The sequence below is a fragment of the Balaenoptera ricei genome, unplaced genomic scaffold (assembly GCF_028023285.1).
Source record: "Balaenoptera ricei isolate mBalRic1 unplaced genomic scaffold, mBalRic1.hap2 scaffold_489, whole genome shotgun sequence".
In the NCBI taxonomy this organism is placed as follows: Eukaryota; Metazoa; Chordata; class Mammalia; order Artiodactyla; family Balaenopteridae; genus Balaenoptera; species Balaenoptera ricei.
This window is the reverse complement of record NW_026777675.1, coordinates 56110-79923: the sequence shown is the minus strand read 5'-3', so window position 1 is coordinate 79923 and position 23814 is coordinate 56110. Positions and strand designations below refer to the sequence as shown.

At 36.0% G+C, this 23814-nt stretch overlaps 1 long non-coding RNA gene across 3 annotated transcripts in view; it reads left to right on the top strand.

Moving 5' to 3' along the window:
• Nucleotides 1–1325: 1325 nt before the first annotated feature.
• Nucleotides 1326–23814, top strand: part of LOC132358886 (uncharacterized) — a 70146-nt gene continuing 47657 nt past the window's right edge. For all 3 annotated transcript variants that reach the window (XR_009500623.1, XR_009500621.1, XR_009500622.1), the window contains exon 1: nucleotides 1326–1491. This is a non-coding gene — a long non-coding RNA (uncharacterized LOC132358886). The remainder of the gene's footprint in view (nucleotides 1492–23814) is intronic.

Here is a 23814-nt window from a genome sequence, read left to right as displayed (position 1 = left end):
TTTCAAGTTATCAAAAAGATTTGGAGAAACTAATTGAAGTAGCCATACCATAAAACATAATTATTCTTAGAGTTCATCTGAAAGCTTTTATCTCATTTATATTACTTAATTTACAAATAAATCATTATACCCAATTTTGGCTTTCTTGCTGACAAATCTGTAACAGAGATAATGTGAACTTATTTGACGTTTAGTAAACTTAGGTACAATAAAAGTTTTATACTTCAGGTTGTTAACTGTGAAGATAGACCTATTTAATTAAACCAGTAAATGTAAACTTGTTTTCATTCATTAAAGAATAATCTTAGATCACCTGATCCTTTAAAAAATTCAGTTTGGTTTCCATTACATTTAGAAATACTTAATTTTTAAGCACTTATTTTAAGTCAATTAAATAGAGCTCTTTTACAAACTAATTTTGATAAGATCATTTGAAGGTAATGATATATCATGTCTCTAATGTACGCACAGACATGTAAACAGACACAAGCAGAGATCTCATAGCTTCATTTTAAAACTTAGTCGTGAATCAGGTATTACAATGTAAACTCACTAGTTTGTAAATAAAAGTTGGAATAAGTTAAATTTACTTGCTTGAGGTTAAAAATGCCTCTTTCCCACCCCCCACCCCCCTTTGTTTTTTTCAGTTTTGGGTTCTACTGATTGAGCAAAGGATGTAGTCTCAGGCAATGTGGTCTGTGTTTACGTTTCAAGGACATAATAAGAGTTATAACCTGAAGCTTTCTCCTAGGAGTACTTTTGTTCCCTTAGGGTCAGAATTTTGAAAAGATATTTCATCAAGCCAGCTTTTTTTTTTTTTCCTAGCTGTGTATGCAAAAAAAAAAAAAAAAAAAAACAGTTTAGGAATGTCAAAAGAGCCCCATCTTGGCCAATTAAGAGTTAAGTTGGGGGCTTCCCTGGTGGCGCAGGGGTTGAGAATCTGCCTGCTAATGCAGGGGACACGGGTTCGAGCCCTGGTCTGGGAAGATCCCACATGCCGCGGAGCAACTAAGCCCGTGAGCCACAACTACTGAGCCTGCGCGTCTGGAGCCTGTGCCCCGCAGCAAGAGAGGCCGCGATAGTGAGAGGCCCGCGCACCGCGATGAAGAGTGGCCCCCGCTTGCCACAACTAGAGAAAGCCCTCGCACAGAAACGAAGACCAAACACAGCCATAAATAAACAAATAAATAAATAAATAAATAAAATTAAAAAAAAAAAAAAAAAAAAAAAAGATGAGCCCCCTGAGAGCCATGGCTCTTGGCCTGTGGCAATTTAAAAAAAAAAAAAAAAAAAAAGTTAAGTTGGGCCCCCGGCGTCCAGAGCGCGCACGCAGGGCACGCACGGCCGGCGGGGCCGGCGCTCCAGGCCGTTGGTCTCCCCGCCCGGATCGCGAGCGTTGGGAGTAAACACCCCGCATGGAGATCCAGGCGTGTTCGCCGCGGAGGCGCCGTTATCCCGGACCGGGCGGACCCGAGCGTGAGGCCGCCGCAGGTACGTCAGGCGGCCGGCTCCCAGGAGCCGCCGCTTCTCCGTACCCGCGGGGCCGTCCGTGCTCTCCGGCGTGCCCGGCGTGCTCGAGGCCCCGAGGGCGGGGGTCTGCGCTGGCGGGGGCGGCGGGCGGCGGCGTGGCCTCGTTGCGCCCCGGGAACCGCGGGGCGCCGACTGGGCGGTGCGAGGGCGACGGTGCGGGGCGCGGGGAGGACGGGCGGCTTGACGCTCCGGTGCACTGCATGCCTGCCCGTGGGAGCCTCGCGGTCCCCTCCGCTCGCCCCAGACCGGCCCGGCTCCCGGCTGGTGTCCCCGCATGTCCAGATTCAACGGCTTTTTTGTTTAAACTCTATTGTTTTGAAATAACTCTATTTTGACCATAAAGCGATAAACATACACAATATTTATTATTTTATCTTGGAAACGTTAGGGAAAATTTATGTAGGCAACTGAATTATGCAGAAATCTTCACCAATAATTGAAACCCTGCAACTGTGTGGCATTTTCTTCTTTCCACTTATGTGGATTAGAAGGAAGCAACCCATTGTCCAAAAATGCCTTCCCTGACACCCTGTCATCACTTCTTGTATTCACTATGAAAGTGACAACATTAAAAGCAAATAAAATGGAATGCCATATTATTCAATATCAGTTGGAAACATATCTGAAGGAATTAATTTATTGCCTTCCACAGTGACACTTAGATAGACAAAATGTTTAATTAGAAACAGAGAAGTAGACACAAAACATAGGCACTGGTTTTAGTTATCTAAACTATAATTATGTCATAGGTCAGCCGGGGGGCAGAAAAATGCAATAATCCTTAAAAAATGAATTTATTTACTTCCTCACATTTGCCATATTGGAGTTGAGACACTTACACCATAAAATCCACAAAACAGACCCCAAAAATGTTTTAAATAATTCTGAATACATTTATAGACAGAGGATAAGTATCAGGATAATTTATTAATAGGAATAAATAAAAAGTTGGCCTATGTATAAATTTATTTTCTTCTATACTCAGTAGAATTGTATATAGCAATTTATACATTATAAATTATTTCGTACGTATAATATGTTTTAATATACCTAAAGTACTTGTGAGTATGGCATAATTATTTCTCTACTTTTCGATTCTGAAGCAAAGGCTCAGTAAACTGTGCAATAGAGTCAAACAGTCACAAATTTAGTAAATGAGAGGACAATATTTCAAATAAAGTTCCTCTGGCTCCAGTACCATACCATGCCCTTGGCACTTGGCACAGAAGGATGTACTAGTCCCTCACAGGAGGGTGAGGGACTGCCAAGAACTGAGAAAACCTCTGACACAGAAGTACAGCAATATCTCAAAATATCTTGAAACACGTTTTCAAGTGCTTCTTTTACCAAATATTGATTTTCTTCTGATTACCTCTTCATTCTCCATTTCCACAGCCATGGTCTTAATTCAGAACCATCAAGTTACACTTTGACTTTAGTGGCAGTTGAATAATGTCTTCCTAGTCTGACACCTATGGTCTTACCCCTTGCTTACTCATAACTTCTCTCCCCCTAGTCACCAAAATTACCTTTCTAGAACAAAAATCTAATAATTCCCTTCCCTTATAAAATTTTAGAGTCTGTACCAAGCTACCATATCCAGTATCAGTGTGTAGTGTATGATTACATTTTCTCAAACCCTATAGTTTATTGTTACCTGAAAACCATGTGCCATTTATACCTTTGTCCCATGACGCACTGTTTCTTGGATCTCCTTTCTCATCCTTTTACCTGATAAGGTTACCATGGGCACTGTACATTTTATTTACTATTTTAAATCACTTGAAGAAAATATTAGGAGAAGGTATATAAACCCAAGAACTTATAACTTCACTAACACAAATGTTTGCTCCTTCCCATCTGGTCAAGGGTTCCATTATCAGTGGAATATAAGCAACACGCAGGCCAGATATTTTTTGTTAGTTTTGTTTTGTTCACTATGTTCCAGCATCTAGAATGATACCTGCCATGTAATTCACACTGGAATATATATTGAATTAATGACCACATGAATAGCAATTTCAAAATAGCAAAAAACAAACCATCTAACAAATGAAAATCTTCTCACAGAAGGATAACATGATTGACAAAAGGCAGATGACTGAGTAAAAAGACCAATAACTGCATAATGCAATGGCTTGCTTATGAGAGGTACTTAATAAGTATTTATAGAATTATTTTTATATAGAAATTCTTATCCTCAAAGATCCCACTGAAGATTTCTTCCTCTGTATTAGCTCTAACATTTCTCTAGTAAAAGTTACCCTGAACTCCTTTGTATCTCTTTGTATCTTTTACTTATAAATGATATTCCATGTATCTTTAAAAATGCAAATTTTTCAAGAGCTGTCTAGAGATTTAAAAGTGTTCATTCCTTTTGACCTAGTATTCACAGCATTCTGAAAAAATGAGCAGACGCCTAAATCCCACACACTTGTAATGTCAGTGAATCTTCCTTTTTTCAAGATAGAAAACACACTTAAATGTACCAATAACACGATATTTATTGTGTATAATTACATGATGAAGTTCTTATGCATCAAATTACCGGTATTTTATGAGGATAGTCAATGATTTAAAAACTGCTTATGCCATAATATTAAGTGAAAGCTTTGACATACAGTGTTACAGATTGTGTGTGTGTGTGTGTGTGTGTGTGTGTGTGTGCGCGCACGTGCGTATTGATCTGAACGCCAACATAAAGCACTGAAAAAAGACTAAGGAAAATAAGCTGCTGGCATTATATATTTTCTTTCGTCAGTTCATTTATGCTATTCCACACTTTTCACATATTTCTTTAATGAACATGCATTACTTTCATCCTAAAACCAAAACAAAAGTGAAAGCCTGTTTTCTACTCAATATTATACGGATGAAGTAAAAGAAGGCAAATATTGTAACACTTAAAACTCAGAATTTGCAGTGATATAAACTCGTTTTCAATGATATAAACCTATCTTCTGTTGACTGCCAAGTCCTAGCTCTGTGGCGTTGATAAAGACACTTAAGGCTCTTTAACCCCTTCATAATTCTGGATTTATAATTATACTTACTATATTGAGTCATTGCATTGGTTAAATGAGGAAATGCATGCACCTAATGTACTGTTTGGAGCAAAATAATTATTTTATAGATATGAGGAACAGCAACATTATAGTCAGTCTCTTTTATGTAGTTTCATAATCAAATAGTCATTATATATAAATTTAGCTCTCCTGTAATGTTTCATGTATCACTGGTACTCAACACATATTAATAATAAATAAAAATCTTTTAAAAGCACAATTGACCCTGGAAAAGTTCAGTTGATTTGTACTCCTAATTTCTAAATGGCAATCAGGGCAAGACAGAAATTTCAGCTGGCATTTGACATTACCAGATCAATTATATCTCTAAAGTTACTTTTACATTGATTATAAACATTTAAATAAGTGCTCCTTTGCAAATGAAATATTTATTTGACTTATTATTGAGTTCTAGAATGAACATTGTAGAAGGACAATGCTACCAAAAGCAAGTTTCTACATTTGAGAATCTAGAAATTCCTCCTTCATAAGGAGACCATCAAAGGAGTTGGGCTGATGGATTTTGGAAACGGGTGGAACCAAGCAAGCCGTAAGAATGAGGAAATAAAATACTTTTCTTCTTAGTTGCTCTACGTTAACATTCCGTATACAGGACAGTAGTTTCTCACAAGGGATTGGTTCCAGGACCCCCCTAGGATGCCAAACTCCTCGGATGCCCAAGTTCCTTCTACAAAATGGTGTAGTGTTTTCATATAACTTATGCACATCCTCCTGTATACTTTAAATCATCTCTAGATTACTTATAACACCGAATATAATGTGAGTGATATGTAAATAGTTTCTGTGGGAGGCAACTTTAAGTTTTGCTTTTTGGAATTTCCTGGATTTTTTTTGAATAGTTTTGATCTGCAGTTGGTTGAATCTGCAGATCTAGAACTTGCAGATACAGAGGGTTGACTGTAATCTGTTAATGGATAGGGTAAAATTAAACAAATGACTTAATTTGACCAGTCATCTAGGGCCAATGGTAGATACATAGAAGTAGAGGATCAATTCCTGCTCATAAGGATCTAATGATCTACTTAGAGTGATACATACTAAATTATAGAACAATGAATAAAAACACAGTGGCACAGGAATTATCACTTGTACTTAAATTAGAGTCTCTTGAAGTTCAGAAGACGTGTGGCCACTTCAATTTCAAATAGATGAGAGTTCATGGGATAGGACCAGAATTTCGTGGCAGAACAGGGCATTATTGTGACTTTCTCAAACAATTTCTTTATCCCCTTGTGTTCCTGCTTGTTACATGAATAGTGCAGCAAATCATTTTAAAGTTAATTTTTACTATTAAAGAATCATTATTGAAAGCTACTTTTATCCTATTCCAAATGAAATCTTGTTAAACATATTTGAGAGTACAAAGAATGAACACAGCCCTGGAAATAATGCATTCACTGGTTTTGTTGTTGGGGAGGAAGAGGCAGTGGCAGTGTTGTCTGAAATATGAAAGATTTGGGAGATTATCTGATTCTTTTGAATGAATAAATCTCATGAGTATTTGAAAACTCACACCTCCAAAAGTCAGTTTCTATTGTTATTCCCCAATAGAATTTGGAAAATCATACCCGTCATTCCTAGACTTAGGAGAGTATATTACAACCAGTGAAACAGAATTTATTTCTTACACCTTTAAAATCTAATGTGTGATCATTTCTTACACTGTCACTCCTTGGATTTCTAAAATATAACAGTAATAATAATAACAAAACATATTTCTGTACTTCTGTGTACCTGGCTTATTATTGACTGCTTTCTCTGAGCCTTACTCAAATAAGAACATGAAGTAGATACTACTGTTATACAGATTTGCTAGGTTATGTGCAATTCTCCATTACCATCAATATCTTAGTAGCTTACAAAAGGGCGATTGATATTTTGCTCATGTATGTACTGTCTGTGGGTTGGCTGCAGCTCTATTTTTCACAACTTCTTAACTCTAAGATTCAGGTTTAAACATCAACTTCCATCTGAAACATGCTGTCCTAGTGCAAGAGTGGGGTAGGTGAAGGCAGAACTTCATGATTCATAAAGCTTCTGCTGTGGAGTGGTGCATTCCACCCATTCACATTTGATTGGCCAAAGGCAAGTCACATGATTAATTCTGATGTCAGTGGTGTAGTGGTGTGTATTCCTCCCACGTGGAGGGGGTCTGAAAGCACTATGACACCAGGAGGTGTTGTATGAGCTTCTTGTGAAAGCAGAAAATAATTTGAAAGAATAATACAATTGACCACAGGCGCTTTTCCTATTTTACTGAAGAGGAGAAAAATAACTTGATCAATGTCACACGGCTAGTTGGCGGCATAGGTAGAGTTCACCTCAAACAATGTGGTTCCAAAGTCTACTTTATTATGTCTGACGCTATTTTGTGTTATGACACTTCTTTATTCAAATACGCATACTCTTATATCCCAGAAACAAGACCCTAATTATGCTCTGTATTTGCATTTAACTAACAAGTGAGCAGAAAGGATCTTGCTTTCTGCTGGTTCAGATTTCCTAAGTGATTCATACTGAATGTACACTTAAGATAAGCAGAGAGTGTCACCAGGCAGATCTGTGAGAGAGTAAGTATCTCCATTTCAAAATACAAGTATTTTATACTTCTGGAGATATCATTCCAAAATCAAATCGCAACAGCTTCACTCCCCAGGAGCAAGTGATGGAGACTCATTTGGTCCTTTGAAGAAGCTTGTAGATAATGAGCTGAAATACAGGGACTGGCAATTTCTGCAGATAGTACACCTATAATTGCTATACTTTTGTATCATCCCATTACTTCAAATCAGCAGGTTGTCTTGAAATAACCTGCTGCTTAACAGAGAATATTAAATATATGCATTAATGTTCTGGCTGTGGCTGTTGTCAGAAGGTAATGAACTCTTATGTGTTTTAAAATATAAAAGGAATGTTCCATTTTATAATGCAATAATCTAAGTCTTTAATGATAATCACATGATAAACCATTTACTGAATGCCTGAGAATAAAATGTAAATAAGACTAACAGCCCACTGAGAAAGCACCATTTTTCTAGAGAAAGCCTATATGTTATGTATCAATAGGAAAATAAAACAATAAAATAGTATCTGCTCTAACATCCCTTAAATGATTTTCAGAATTCTGAAAAATTTGATTATTCTTTAGTTATTTCAATAATTAGGATAAGATTATGCGTTATTAGGAAGGGAAAACTTCTGAAATCTGCAGGGTAATAATAGCAAAATTTTCATGAAATTAAATAAAATGAAACTGCTTTTTGAAAAGCAGTGTTATGTAAAGTATGTATAGTAGACTAAAAAACACTCTTCAAAGGTATCAGATCCTAATGCCTGGAACCTGTAAATGTCAACTTATTTAGGGGAAAAAAAATGGTCTTTTTTACACATGTGTTTAAGTTAAGGATCTTAAGTCATGGATCCCAAATGCAATCACATATATCTTTACAAGAGGGAGGCAGAAGGAGATTTGAAATACACAAGGTACTGTGAAGATGAAGTCAGAGACTAGAGTAATGTAACACAAGCCAAGGAATGCTGGCAGACACTAGAAGCTGGAGGAGGCAAGCAACAGATTTTCCCCTAGAGCTTTGGAGGGAGTGAAGCCCTGCCAACACTTTGATTTTGATCTAGTAACACTGATGCTGGACTTCTGGCCTCCAGAACAATGAGACAATAAAATGTATGTTCTTTTAAGTCACCAAGTTTGTAGTGATTTGTTTAACGACCCTTAGAAAATTACTATAGATTTAGGTACAGGGATATAGGATATTGTGTAATAAATGCCTGAAAATATGGAAGGGGCTTTGGAATCAAATAATGTATAGAGGTTGGAAGAATTTTTTGCCACATTGTAGAAAACATCTAGATGCACATAAACAGACTGTTGGTAGAAATGTGGGTTAAAGGAAAGGGCTCAGAAGGAAATAAGGAACATACCACTGGAAACCGAGGGAAAGGCGAATCTTGCTATATAGTGACAGAAATAGCTGAATTGTGTTCTACAGCTGTTTGAAGAAGCAAAACTTGTAAGCAAGGAACTTGGATATTTATCTGAGGTTAATTCCAAGCAAAGCATTGAAGGTGTTAACCTGATAATATCAAAATGCAAGCAGACAAATATAAATTAAGAAAAAAAAAAGCTTAAGCAAAAGGGAACCATCACTTGATGATTTGGGAAACAGCCTATCAGATGGCAAAATATGATAAAATTAGGATAGTAACTGTTAGGAAAGTATACTTTGGAGAGAAGGCCCATGGCATGTCTGGATAACCTGCTACTAGTGCTGAAGAGATTACATAAATGGCTCATGAAGTCACTCAACCAGAAGAAGCCTTGAATAAAGATGGGATTATCAAACCAAAGATCTGTGGAGGATGCTGTGGCTAAAGGTGTGAATCCCTGTGATATACCTGGGCAACCTGAAAAGGTTTTTGAGAATGTTGTACCACCATAAACACTACCAGATTGGACTGGAATGGATAACACAGGATAAAATGAAGAAAGGCCTTTGAACTACAAAAACTCTACAGGCAGGCAATTGGGTGATAAAGCTACTGAGAAGCACACATATGTTCCCTCTGAAGTAAAAGGAAAGATGATTCTGAAGGCAGAGACTTGGGCCCAGAGGTCATAGCAATGGGCTCAGAAGAAGAGATGTAAGCCAAAATCACAGCAACAGAAGATGGAGCTGTGTTGCAGATGTTGGAGTCAAGGTACAGAGGGTTGTTCCCAGGTCTTAAAACTTACTGAGAATCTGCCCTTCTTGATTATGAAATTGCTTGGAATTTGTGAATCCTTTCTTCCATTTTCTCCCTTTTGGAATGGGAATGTCTATAAATATTATACTGTGTCTATCCCTCAGTTGTATTTTGGCAGCAGATAACTTTCTAGTTTCACAGTTGTATTTTGCAGCAGATAACTTTCTAGTTTCACAGGTATAGAGATGGAGGAAAATTTTGTCTCAGGATGGATCATACCCAGGGTCTAATACAATCTTAATTTAACTGATTTAGATGATGAGATTTGCAATTTTGGAACTAGTATTTAGGCGACATTTTGGACTTGTGTTGATGCTTTACTGTGTTGAGAATTTTGGGGATCTTGGCATGGGTGAATATATTTTGCATCTGTTATAGATAGACATGAATCATTGGAGGCCAGAGAGAAGACTGTAGTAGGCTGAATTATGCCCACCAAAGATATCAAGATCTAATCCCTTGAGCAAATACTCACAAGGTACTTGTTACTTTATTTGGGAAAAATGAAAAGCTTTTGCAAGGCTTTTGCAGACCTCATTAAAATGTACATGTTGAGATGAGGAGAGTATCCAGATTACATGGGTGATCCCTAAATTTAATCACACATATCCATATAAGAAGGAGACAGAGATGAGACACATGGCAGGAAGGCAGTGTGACTATGGAGGCAAAGATTGGAGTGATCTGGTACAGACCAAGGAATGTTGGCAGTATCAGCTGGAAAAGGCAAGGGGCAGATTCGACCCTGAGTCTTCAGAGGGATCGTGGCCCTGCCAACATTTAGCCCAGTGATACTGATGTCAAACTTTTGGCCTCCTAAACTGTGAAAGAATAAATGTTTATTGTTTAAGCCACCAAGTTTATACTAATTTGTTACAGCGGTCATAGGAAACTCATACAATATGTAAGATGCTATTTCCTATCTGAATTATATTAACACTTCTTAATAAACTTAAGATATTATATAAATTATCCAGATCTAATCTAATGGTGTGAATATCTATTTTATAATTACTTGTGCCTATTTCATTAATGAAATCAAATGCTTATCTGAACAAAATGCTTCATATTAAAAGATGGGCTGTATTATCAAATTTTTAAAAATAAATTTATTTTATTTATTTATTTTTGGCTGCATTGGGTCTTCGTTGCTGCGTGCAGGCTTTCTCTAGTTGCGGCGAGGGGGGCTACTCCTCTCTGAGGTGTGCGGGCCTCTCATTGCGGTGACTTCTCTTGTTGCAGAGCACAGGCTCCAGGCGCGAGGGCTTCAGTAGTTGTGGCTTGCGGGCTCAGTAGTTGTGGCTCACGGGCTCTAGAGCGCAGGCTCAGTAGTTGTGGCTCACGGGCTTAGTTGCTCCGCAGCATGTGGGATCTTCCCAGACCAGGGCTCGAATCCGTGTCCCCTGCGCTGGCAGACTGACTCTTAACCACTGCGCCACCAGGAAAGCCCATTATTATCAAATTTTAAAGAAGCAAAAAAGAAAAAAAAAATAGAGTAGGTAAAGCATATGAATGTATGTAATTTTATAGTTTGGTGCATAATGCATCTATTTACAGGAGTTCTGGTTTCATTTCAAGTCTGTTTTTCCCTGCCTCAGAACAGTTGTGAGGATCAAATAACCTAGCAAATATATATTAATAACTTCAGGTCTAAAGTGGCATGTAAATACAGAACAATGATTATTGATTTTTGCCCCTACTGTTATCTTATTAGAATCTGGTGGACTGTTCTGTAACCTGCACACCTGCATCTCTTATCATATCTTTCTTACTTTTCTAGTCATCTTATTTCACTGAGAATTTCCTACTTTCACCTATTTTTCAAATTGAGCACAACTGCAAATATTTAGAATATGAAAGTTATACTCTTTCTTATGGGGTAGATAAAATATCTTACTTCCAGAATTTATATTTTCATCTCTGATAATTACATTTGATGATTCTTTTGTGGATGGCAGTGATGATTGTGATGTGCGTGTGTGTGTGTGTGTGTGTGTTAATGTGTGGTATGCAGGGTGCATAGGGTAATGTAGAATAGCTTATAGCCCTGGGATAGGATGATTTGATACAAAGACTTTTAGAAATCTCATACTTATGTTAGTTTTAAGATAATATCTAACTCAGATTATATATATTCAGCTTATCCATTAGACTGGTGTAACACAAATAATATAAATTTTTTTTGCTTACATTGCCCCATACTTATTTCTCTAAAGACCAGTCCTTATCTAATGATTTCACTCTTACTCATTCTTGTTATAAATAAGTAAAGATTTTCCATTTTAAATCTCTTTATCAAGGTATTCAAAGCTCCCAGCTCCATATTGCCTTTTCTGCTTTATTTTCCACTCAAGTCACACAGAATATAGTGCTATGACCTGAAGTAATCGTGCTTTTACAGCTCCATGATTTACAAGGTGTGCTCTTTATTCTTTTTTTTTTTAATAATGTTTCTCTCTTTTTTTTTTTAATTTTTTTTATAGCTACTTTATTTATTTATTTTTGGCTGTGCTGGGTCTTCGGTTCGTGCGAGGGCTTTCTCTAGTTGCGGCAAGCGGGGGCTACTCTTCATCGCAGTGCGGGGACCGCTCTTCATCGCGGTGCGCGGGCCTCTCACTATCGCGGCCCCTCCCGTTGCGGGGCACAGGCTCCAGACGCGCAGGCTCAGTAGTTGTGGCTCACGGGCCCAGCTGCTCCGTGGCATGTGGGATCTTCCCAGACCAGGGCTCGAACCCGTGTCCCCTGCATTAGCAGGCAGGTTCTCAACCACTGCGCCACCAGGGCAGCCCGCTCTTTATTCTTAAAATAAATTTGCACCCTTATCTTTGTATAAAACTTTACATACTTCAAGTTGAAAAATTAACATTGTGTATACAATTCTCTGTCCCACCAGGAAAATATAGCTGCACCGCATGCTGCTTTTCCGCTGCCCTTTGTGTATCTTCATTATGGGATTTACTATGTAAGAGTGCCATATATTCCAGTGCCTACTTCTGTAGACAAAAACTGCTCAAGGAAAAGTATCTTTAGTAAAATCATTACGTTGCTAAAGCTTTAAAATCATTTTTTGGAATAATGCAATTTATATAATTGTATGTACATGTTTCAGAAAAGATGATATAGGGTGAAAGATACAGTGTTTTGCAGAGAAAATATAAAATTTAATCAAAAAGAAGATACAAACACAGACCCACAAATTAAAATTTGATTTTTAAACTTTTTCACAAGATTATTCTTCCTTTAAAAAATCCAGTAGGCACCAATCTGTTTTTATCCATAGATATAATTTTAACTTGAATAACTCCAAGGGAAGTTTTCTAATTTAAATATAACACAAATTCTTTTCATGACATTAAAACATAATCTCTAAATAAGCCATATATTTTCTTAACATTTTCACAGGAACATTAGAAAATTATGAAATCCCTTAATTTTTACAGACAGGAAATGTGAGACTTAGTGGAATTGTCAATATACATGCAGCAGATCATTGTAGATAAATAATAAAGTATACCCTCTATAATCTACCCCCAATTGTGTTTTACTTCTTAATATAGTTTGTTCTGACATTGAACTTCCAAACAACTTGATGTGCTTTGCAAATATTTTCTTCATATTACTTAAAACATCTCTACAAGATTTTGGCTCAAAAGTGTTATTATGTTATAGAGTATTGGCATGGGATATTTCTCTATAGTAACTTTCTTTCTTGATGATGGTACCCTAAAGATTATTAACAGTTGTGAGAAAGAATATTTTCAGGGTTAAATAACAATGCACGTGTTAATTCCGTATTTGGGGTTATTGTATTAAGTATAAAGGCCATCATCCATGCTTTCTTGATAAATGATGAGATCTTTTAAAAAAAAAAAAAACACAGAATCTTTATTTATTTATTTATTTTTGGCTGCGTTGGGTCTTTGTTGCTTCGCGTGGGCTTTCTCTAGTTGTGGTGAGTGGGGGCTACTCTTTGCGGTGCGTGGGCTTCTCATTGCGGTGGCTTCTCTTGTTGTGGAGCACAGGCTCTAGGCGTGCAGACTTCAGTAGTTGTGGCACGCGGGCTCAGTGGTTGTGGACCACGGGCTTAGTTGTTCCACGGCATGTGGGATCTTCCTGGACCAGGGCTCAGACCCGTGTCCCCTGCATTGGCAGGTGGATTCTTAACCACTGCGCCACCAGGGAAGTCCTAAATGGTGAGGTCTTAAATATGATTTTCAACATATTTTTTAAACCAAGATACAAAGACAGAGATGTCAAGGTTTCTGAAGCCAGTGAGAAGAGAATGATTGTATTTGCTTCCAGTAATACATAGCATCCTGAAACACATTGGGAGCCCTGCATGTTTCTTAATTTACAAAGCAACACTAAGCCTGAAAATTCTGGTTAATGTTTTGTTAACTGCCTCTCAAGGGAAATATCAGAAAGGTCACAGTGGAAAGAAACAAACGTTTCTCAATATCCACAATACATTCAACAGCCTGATCTGAAACTGGAGAAGATACAGAGATAGAGATCTCAGAACATCCACAATACTGCCTTTTGATGCTACCCAGGAAGGGAAAAATGTCAGGAAACTGAGTGGTTGAAAAGTGTTGGAGTACTGAAATAGGATCTTCTCACCTGATACCATCTCTCAAAAAAAAATGTGGACTCATTTTTTAAATAAAAGGAAGTAGAAGGACTGCACATCTTATAAAATTCTAATGTGCAGGCAAACATAGCCAAAATGCACTCCAGAGAGAGATTATACTTTTTCCCCTAATTCATAATAAGATGCTCACTAAAGTCACAGAAATAATGTTATAATTCTGAATTCTTGAAAACATGATGAGGTGAACCACATTTCAAGTCTAATTGTAGTATTTACTATAATTAAGTCCACCTGGCCTCATGTGTCATTTAAGGCCTGTGTTTCCTTATTGGTTTTCTGTCTGGATGATCTGTCCATTGATAGAAGTGGGGTGTTAACGTCCCCCCTATTATTGTGTTACTGTTGATTTCTCCATTCATGGCTGTTTGTATTTGCCTTATGTATTGAGGTGCTCCTATGTTGGGTGCATATATATTTACAGTTGTTATATCTTCCCTCGATCATTATGTAGTATCCTTCTTTGTCTCTTATAACAGTTTTTATTTTAAAGGTCTATTTTGTCTGATATGAGTGTTGCTGCTCTAGCTTTCTTCTGATTTCACTTTGTATGGGGTACAGTCTCCACCCCCTCGCCTTCAGTCGGTATGTGTCCCTAGGTGTGAAGTGGGTCTCTTGCAGACAGCGTATATACGGGTCTTGTGTTTGTACCCATGCAGCCAGGCTGTCTTTTGGTTGGCACGTTTAATCCATTTACATTGAAGGTAATTATCAATATATATGTTCCTGTTGCCATTTTCTTCATTGTTTTGGGTTTGTTTTTGTAGGTCTTTTTTCTTCCTTCCTGTTTTGTTCTCTTGTGACTTGATGACCACCTTTAGTGTTAAGTTTGCGTTGCTTTTGCTTTTTTGTGTGTGTATCTATTGTAGTTTGGGTTTGCTGTTTTTATGAGATTTTGATATAGCAGTCTATGAATGTACAAGCTTGTTTTAAGTTGCTGATCTCTTTCCCGCCTAGAGGAGTTCCTTTAGCATTTGTTGCAAAGCTGGTCTGGTGATGCTTAATTCTTTTAGCTTTTGCTTGTCTGTAACGCTTTTGATTTCTCCATCAAATCTGAATGAGAGCCTTGCTGGGTAGAGTATTCTTGGTTGTAGTTTCTTCCCTTTCATCACTTTAAGTATATCCTGCTGTTCCCTTCTGGCCTGCAGAGTTTCTGCTGATAAATCAGCTGAAAACCTTATGGGAGTTCCCTTGTATGTTATTTGTTGTTTTTCCCTTGTTGCTTATAATATTTTTTCTTTGTCTTTAATTTTTGCCAATTTGGTTACTATGTGTCTTGGCATGTTCCTCCTTGCATTTATCCTGCCTGGGACTCTTCCTGGACTTGGGTGACTATTTCCTTTCCCATGTTAGGGAAGTTTTCAGCTGTTATCTCTTCAGGTATTTTCTCAGGTCCTTTCTCTGTCTCGTCCTTCTGGTACCCTGTAATGCGAATGTTTGTGCATTTAATGTTGTCCCAGAGGTCTCTCAAACTGTCTTCATTTCTTTTCATTATTTTTTCTTTATTCTGTTCTGTGGTAGTGATTTCCACCATTCTGTCTTCCATGTCACTTATGGGTTCTTCTGCCTCAGTTATTCTGCTATTGTTTCCTTCTAGTGCGTTTTTCATTTCAGTTATTGTATTGTTCAAGTCTGTTTGTTTTGTTCTTTAATTCTTCTAGGTCTTTGTTGAACATTTCTTGCATCTTCTTAATCCTTGCTTCCACTCTTTTTCTGAGATTCTGGATCATCTTCACTCTCATTATTCTTAATTCTTTTTCCAGAAGGTTGTCTGTCTCTACTTCATTTAGTTGTTTTCTGGGGTTTTATCTTGTTCTTTCACCTAAGACATAATCATCTGCTGTTTCATTTCATCTAACTTTCTGTGATTGTGGTTTTCATTCTACAGGATGCAATATTCTAGTTCTTTTTGCTTCTGCTGTCTTCCCTCTGGTGGATGAGGCTACCTAAGAGTCTTGTGCAATCTTCTTGATGGGAGGGACTTGTAGTGGGTAGAGCTGGATCTTGGGCAGGGCCATGCTCAATAAAAGTTTAATCCGCTTGTCTGCTGATGGGTGGGGCTCTGTTCCCTCCCTGTTGGTTGTTTGGCCTGAGGAGGCTACAGGCTGTTTGGTGGTGCTAATGGCAGCGTTTGGGAGGGCTCACATCAGTGAGTACTTCCCAGAACTGCTGCTGCCAATGTCTTTGTCCCCACAGTGAGGTACAGCCATCCTCTGCCTCTGCAGGGGAACCTCCAGTGTTAGCAGGTAGGTCTGGTCCTGTCTCTTATGGGGTCACTGCTTTTTTCTCCTGGGTCCTGGTGCACACAGATTTTGTGTGTGGCCTCCAAGAGTAGAGTTTCTGTTTCCCCCAGTCTTGTGGAAGTCCTGCAATCAAATCTCTCTCAACTTCAAAGCCGGATTCTCTGGGGACTCTTCCTCCCATTGCTGGACCCCTAGGCTGGGAAGCCTGACATGGGGCTCAGAACTTTCACTCCAGTGGGAGAGCTTCTGTGGTATAATTGTTTTCCAGTTTGTGGGTCGCCCACTTGGTGGGTATGGGATTTGATTTTATTGTGATTGCGCCCCTCCTACCATCTCGTTGTGGCTTCTCCTTTGTCTTTGGATGTAGGGTGTCTTTTTTGGTAGGTTCCAGCATTTCTTTATTGATGGTTGTTCAGCTGTTAGTTGTGATTCCAGTGTTCTCCGTGAATATGTTACTTCTTAAGTTTATCTAAATATTATCTAGACAACACCCTGCAGAATTTATGTATAGGTTTATTTTCACATATTTAAAAGTAAGTTAATTTTATTTATAATAGTCCTTTTTCTTTAAGATTTAAACTCCAAAATATATTTATATTAAATTAAAAAAAAAAGGTTACAGGCTTCAGTTAAAGATTAAGAAATTGGAATCTTGAAAATGTCATCAGTGAATAGAAAGCAACAAAGCTTGGGGATTCCCTGGTGGTCCAGCAGTTAGGGATTCATGCTTCCACTGTAGGGGGCATGGGTTCAATCCCTGGTCAGGGAACTAAGATTCCCCAAACTGAGCAGCACAGCCAAAAAACAATAACAACAACAAAGTTTGCTCTAAATGAAATACCAAAGATAAAACAGATACAGTCCTAATAATATAATGGAGTTTCATAAACTTATCAAAAAATACACTTTAATTTTAAAAATTAATATGCTAATGACATGAGACAAGCTTTACAATTTATTGATAATTAAAAATAAGCGAGTATGAAATTTTACATTTATACTGTCTTCAAATGTATCTTAGAATACAGAGAAATTTGTCTATATTCTGTGTTGTATCAGTACAGAGAAAAAGTATTTTAAAAGGTAGTATATTATAGATATCTTCTTAATAGCTGACATAATATTTTCATTACCTTCCACCTCAATAATCCCCAACGTAGAAAGGCAGATTTTTGTTCTTGCCTACCCTTCTTTCTTTAATCTCAGGAAATTTTGAGGGCTATACATTGTTCTCACAAACCAGAGCTCCTCTCCTCTCACAGGATGGCTTGTACCTGACTGGGAGTATGTATTGTAGCTGCCCTGTTCTGACCCTGGATACTGTTGTTCCATTAAAATTGTTTCCTGTACATTTCTCCAGTTTGTGCCAGCCACTGTCCTCATTTTAACAGTGCTCAGCTCTGTGCTTTCAGCAACATCAATTCACAGATGTTTCTGCTGCCTTTTGTCCTGACCAATCCACAAGAAATATATTGACACATTGAACTACAGAAAAAGTTAACGCTGTCCCATAATGAGAGACACCAATAACTAAGGTGATAGACAAAGAAAAGAGGTGAGAAAATCTATGTGACCAATAATTTAATATTAGTGAAGAGTCAAAAGAATAACAGATGTATAAAGGAAGTTCCTGATAAAGAAGTACCAAAAATTAATGAAAATGAAAACTAGTTCGACTTGAACCTAAAATTCAGGCAATTGAACATAAAAAAAATTGTTCGCAAAATATATTTTCTTATGTTCACAGGTATAGTAAATAATAATTTCATAATGCTCTATGTTAGAAAGGAACAGGAAAAATAATTTCTCTCTTAGTGTTACGAACGGGGGCAATTTAAATTCCTCTCAAAATTAAAATGTTTACACATTGTCTATGTCAAATTTATATCAAACATGTATTTCTTGTTAGAAATCTTTTTAATAGACTGCAAATACATATATAAAGCATGTCCAATGTGGTATTATTGTAAAATAAAAATATTAGAAATAGATCTGATCAATATAAGAAAAGATTATATAAATTATTATGTTTCCAATGTGTAATAGTATATTGACATTTCAGAGAGTGAAGCATATTTCCATGTACTGACAGTTTTTAATGATAGTTTGAGGTAGGTGTGTTTGTGTGTGTTTCCTTTAAGAATTGAAATGTAATTTACTAAAATGTATTTCCTTTTCCTCCCTACTTTTTCGTGTTATTCTTGTCATATATTTAGTCATATATTTTATATCTATACATGCTATAAACTGAACAATTAAAGTGTTACAACTAATGATTTATACAAGTAATTTTTAAAGAAACTTTAAAAAAGACATAGAAAGGTATATGTATGCATCTTTCATACTAACCCACATATTTATCATTTCTGGACTCTTCATGTAATTTTGAGTTATTTTTTGTAGGTATTTTCTTTCCATTTGAAGGATTTCCTATAGCATTTCTTATAAGTTAGATATGCTAGTAACAAATTTTCTCGGTCTTTCCTTTTCTGGGCATGTCTTTATTCACACTGATTTTTGTTTTAATGGATATTTTGCTGCATATAGAATTCTTTGTTGACAAATTTTGTTTGTGTTTTTCCTGTTCTATGAATGCATCATTCACTCCACTGTCCTCTGGCCTCCATAGTTTCTTATGGGAAGTCACATATTTATAGTATTTTTGTTTCCGTATCCAATAAGAGTTTTCTCTTGTTGTTTTCAACACTTTCTATGCTTTAATATTAGTAGTTAAGTATTATGTATGGGCATCTGTATTAAGTTTATTTGGGGTTCATCAGCATCATGGAACTTATGATTAATATTTTTTATCAAACATTGTTTTATCAAATATTGTTTTAAGCTCTTTTGTCTTCTCTCTTTTTAGGATATTTTAGGTAGCATATTATAGCAACTCTGAATTCTGAATTAGTTCTTTTTTTTTTTTTTTTTGGCCACACCACACAGCATGCAGGATCTTAGCTCCCCAGCCAGGGATCCAACCCATGCCCCCTGCAGTGGAAGCGTGGAGTCCTAACCACTGAACTGCCAGGGAAGTCCCTCTGATTAGGTTTTATTCACTTATTTATTTATATGTTTATAATTTGTCCTAACGTATTCTATAAGAAGTCTCTCTTACTATTTGAGGCTGCTGTTGTTTCTGCTCCATTTTTTGATGTTTATTTTTCTTATTTAATTTTTTAGCTTTGCATCCTAGGAGTTGCCTGTGTTTCTGGTCAGCCAATGATTGGGTAAAAGTCGTGTGTGAATACTGAAAGCACATAAGTCTTCCATCACTGCCAGTGGATCTGACTGTAGCTTGTGTAGAACAAAGCCAGGAGGATTTAAAGTGTGCCTCAAATTTAGCTTTCCTCTGTTCAGTCTTATTTCTCCCTGGTGTATGCTTGTGATTTCCAGTCAGAGATATGTAGAGAACTTTACAAAATCTTCATATCTCTCATCATTTCCAGGATTTCCCCAGTAAATTGCTGGGTAGTCTCCTGCTTGCCCATCTAGGACCCTGAACCCAGGCTTTTAAGGCTTTGTTTTTTCTCCTTTAAGTTCCAACTGAGTTCCTTACTTTTCCTGACAAGGGCAATGGGCATAGGTGGGTTTTTGCCCTTCATTCTTAGGGAAGTCTTCCCTCTATGGAAGCTGAGCTGCTGCATTTCACTGCCCACCCTGGCTTGGCAAGTCAACTACCAATGTTCTAAGAAGAAATTATGAGGTATTTTGCAAAAATTTGAAGTACATGCTAATGAAAACATACCATATCAAAAGAAATTAATGTAATGCAGCCAAAGCTGTGCTAATGGAGAAGTGTATAGTTCTAAATTTTCTTACTTGAAAAGAAGAATTCTTAAACTTTATATTTCCATTTTTAGAAACTAAAAATAAGTGAACAGATTAAAAACAAGCAAGCACAAAGAAGGAAATATGTATTAAAGCAAAAACAACAACAGTAAGGAATTGGATACCAGATGAAAAACACAAAACAAAATTGCCGAAGTTAGTTTTTTAAATAAATTTGAAGAAATTGTTAGTCTTCTAGACAGACTGGAGGTTTCACAATGTCATTAAATTCTGCAAAAATTAAGATAAGGTGATAATGAAGTAAATTTGGGGTTTATCAAGGCTAATCATGATTTGAAATTGAGGATCAAATGTAAAGCTTAAGGTAAATATCTGGAATAATTTATTTCCATTCTTTTCTAGAACATTTGGAAAATAGTAATCAATGCAATGAAAATGTAAATAATAGATTACAGAATGACTTCTTGGTTAGTGCTCATCAAATGATTTCAATACAAGTGGCTCATCTTATCTGCTGTGACTCTTGTGATGAGTTTAGCTCATTTGAGGAAGAAGGCCAAAAAATGAGTGGAAACTAACTAGTTTAGCATAAGGGAAAATAGTTGGAATTCAGTGAAGCCAAATATCCCTGCATATAAAGTTATGGCTTACATGTAAATTAAACTAATTAGCTAGAAAGACTTAATGCAGCTTCCAAAAGCCCTGTTCTTAATAGTGAAGAACAGTTTATGAATTGAATGAATCGGGTTCATAAAGTCTAAGTCTTAATATAGTCTAATCTCCACTTCTTTCTTTCACAACTTAGAATCTTGAGGCATGGAAAATTTGTAAGAGTTTCCAAAGTTCATACCAGTAGTTAGTAGAATAATTCACCCAATTCAGTGTCCATTCTGCTCCAGCACAACATTTTAAAGCCAGTTTGATATCATTTACTTACTTTACATCAAATGTAAGCATCTTTAATATGAAGTTTAATGTGTAATTTTCTAATGTTAAAAATTGATTGGCTTTTGCACAGTTACTTGTGCTCCATTTATCCCTACCATTTTGCTTTCTCATCTGCGATATATCTGCTTTCTGGGAGAAAATACACATTTTTACTGGTGTTTACAATATTTATCTCTATATAAAGAAATAAAAGTAAAAACAGCAACCTATTTCTTTCCTGAACTGTGCATGAAGATTATTACTAAATAATATCATATCTTTTCCAATCTATGTGTGCAAATAATTGATTTGTTTTAAAACAGGCATTTTTTAATGGGATAGTTATAAAATTTATTCTCCTATACTGAAAATATGGCTAAATCTAAAATTTAAGTATAAATATGATGACCACCATAGTAAACACAGTCTCTATTTATAGTTATCATTTGTTCCTGGAAACTATTTTCTGAATGTGTTTCAAAACAAAATTATGACTGTAAAAAGCCTGCTGTTCTATTTATACTCTAACCTTCCATTCATGCATAGATTAAGGTCAGTCTTTGCCTTATAGTCTCACCATTATTTTGTTAATTTTATCATGTGTTTATGACATGCCTAAGTATGCTTGATATTAAGCTAGGACCTGAAGATAAAATGAAGACAAATATAGCTTCATCCTCAAGGATTTATGATCTAGTGGGAAGTATTTTATTTTCTGAATTTCTGTATAAAACATATATTTGACATATGTCACCTTATTTACTCCATTGCCTTTGTCACACATCTACAAATAGATTGTGAGCATTCTCAGCAGAGTAATGATTGGTTATATTCTTATCATTATCGAGAAGGTAGTTTAAAAAAAAAAAAAAAAAGAACGTAGTTTACTCCTGTGAGTAATATATTTGATGATAATCAATAACTATATTTGGGTAAGATGCTTGTTTTTAATCTAAAAATAATGTTTTCAATTTTGGCAAGAATGGTTTAAAAGTTATGCAGAAACATAAAACATATATAATATAGATAAGTGGATAAATTTTTAAACCAGAAATGTATATATTTAAATTTTGAGATGGGTTGTATAGACTTAAGTTGAGTATAAGTATTCTTTACATTGTTAAGGGTTTATATTATACTATGATTTAAATTAAAATAAAAAGTTAAAGTTGTTCTGACCAAAGACCTAGTTTAACCAATTACTGCAGTGCATCCAAGAGTATGTATTTTCTTGTACTTTTCCTTTTAATGGAAATGTTGCTTTCCAGGGAAGGAGATTTTAAATCAGTGAAAAACAAAGAAAAAAACCCGACATTATCCAAGCCATGAAATCTATATGTAAATTTTAATCCCATTAAAGGTTTGGAAATTTAGCATCGTTTGCCGAATTTTTTTTTATTTTGACAAATGTAAAATTGGCAGACTCATACAGCTATAGTAAAAAGTATTGGCTTTCATTTTCTGACACAGAAAGAAAGGAATATATGTTTCTAAAAAGGCGATTAGCTACAAATAGGTATATGTTGTGCCTTAGATTTAATTATGTGCATCAGACTGAAACTTTCCAAGATACGTTGACTTCCATGTGACATATTATTAGAATTTGATAATTAGAGGAGAAATCTTAATGTATTCAACTGGGTATATTATAATAAAAGATTCAAATATTTATTTTGAAAAATTAAAATACTTTTTATGTATGTACAATTGTAAGTTACTTATGAGGACTTCAGGTTTATAGAAATAATTGATTATCAGAATAAAAAGTAAATGAAATGTAAAAACTTAGTGTATCCAAACTTATGGTCCATTCTTTTTGTCTGTTTTTAGTAGATGACTTTATGTCCTATTTCACAAAGCAAAAGGAAGTTGTCAGTCTGTTGAAAACTCATCAAACTTACACACTTATCAGAGATTCTCTTCATTTTATGTGTGTGTATAAATACACAATACATAGGTATTACGAAGAATGTACTCATTGAGTGTTTATGTTATATAAATATAGCCCATGGAGTAGAATATATTTTGAGCAAGATGGAATTATATGAGTAGTGACTTGCATTTGTTTACATCAAAAATTTCTGTATTATCTATAATATAATGCTTTATTTGGGGCAATGAATTTAAGATATAGATATATATATGTGCATATATATTATATATACATATATATATATCGATGATCTTAGTGAAAAAAAATCTGTCAGCACTACCTAAATGTTTGAAAGACACACATAAATACAATTCATTCTTTAAACATTGTTGTAGGAAATCTTCCTTTCTCCTGGCTTCATATTTTCATGTCAAGGGGGCTCCACTAAATAAATACAGGTGGACCTTGTACCAGAATGGCATCACTGCTCTAAAAGATGAGTTTGTAAGGATAAACTGAGAATGTAGGAATTCCTCCTTCTCTCTTTTGCAAAACCTGGTTGATTGCTAGAGAGGTTCTTTCTGCTACTACTTTTAAAAGCTATTACAGTCTCTTCCTCAGGGAGGGTAACCTGCTGTGGGGTTTGTGAGTGATAACAATGACTGAGTGATTTTTGTTCAATTTTGGGGTGTGGTCATAGGAAGCTCAATATTGTCATACTCTATCACCTTTATCAACATTAAAATTAATTTCATCTTCCTTTGCTTGACTCCTGATGTTTTTTTTTTTTTTCTCCTATGGATCCCAACCTAGAAATATAGTATAATCACTGGAAAAAATCAGTGATTGCACATCAAATTAACAGCATATTCATAGTGCCAAAAATGAAAATCTATCTGAATTATTCTAGACAGTATTTTCTTTATTAACAAAACAGTTAAAGATTTCTTTATC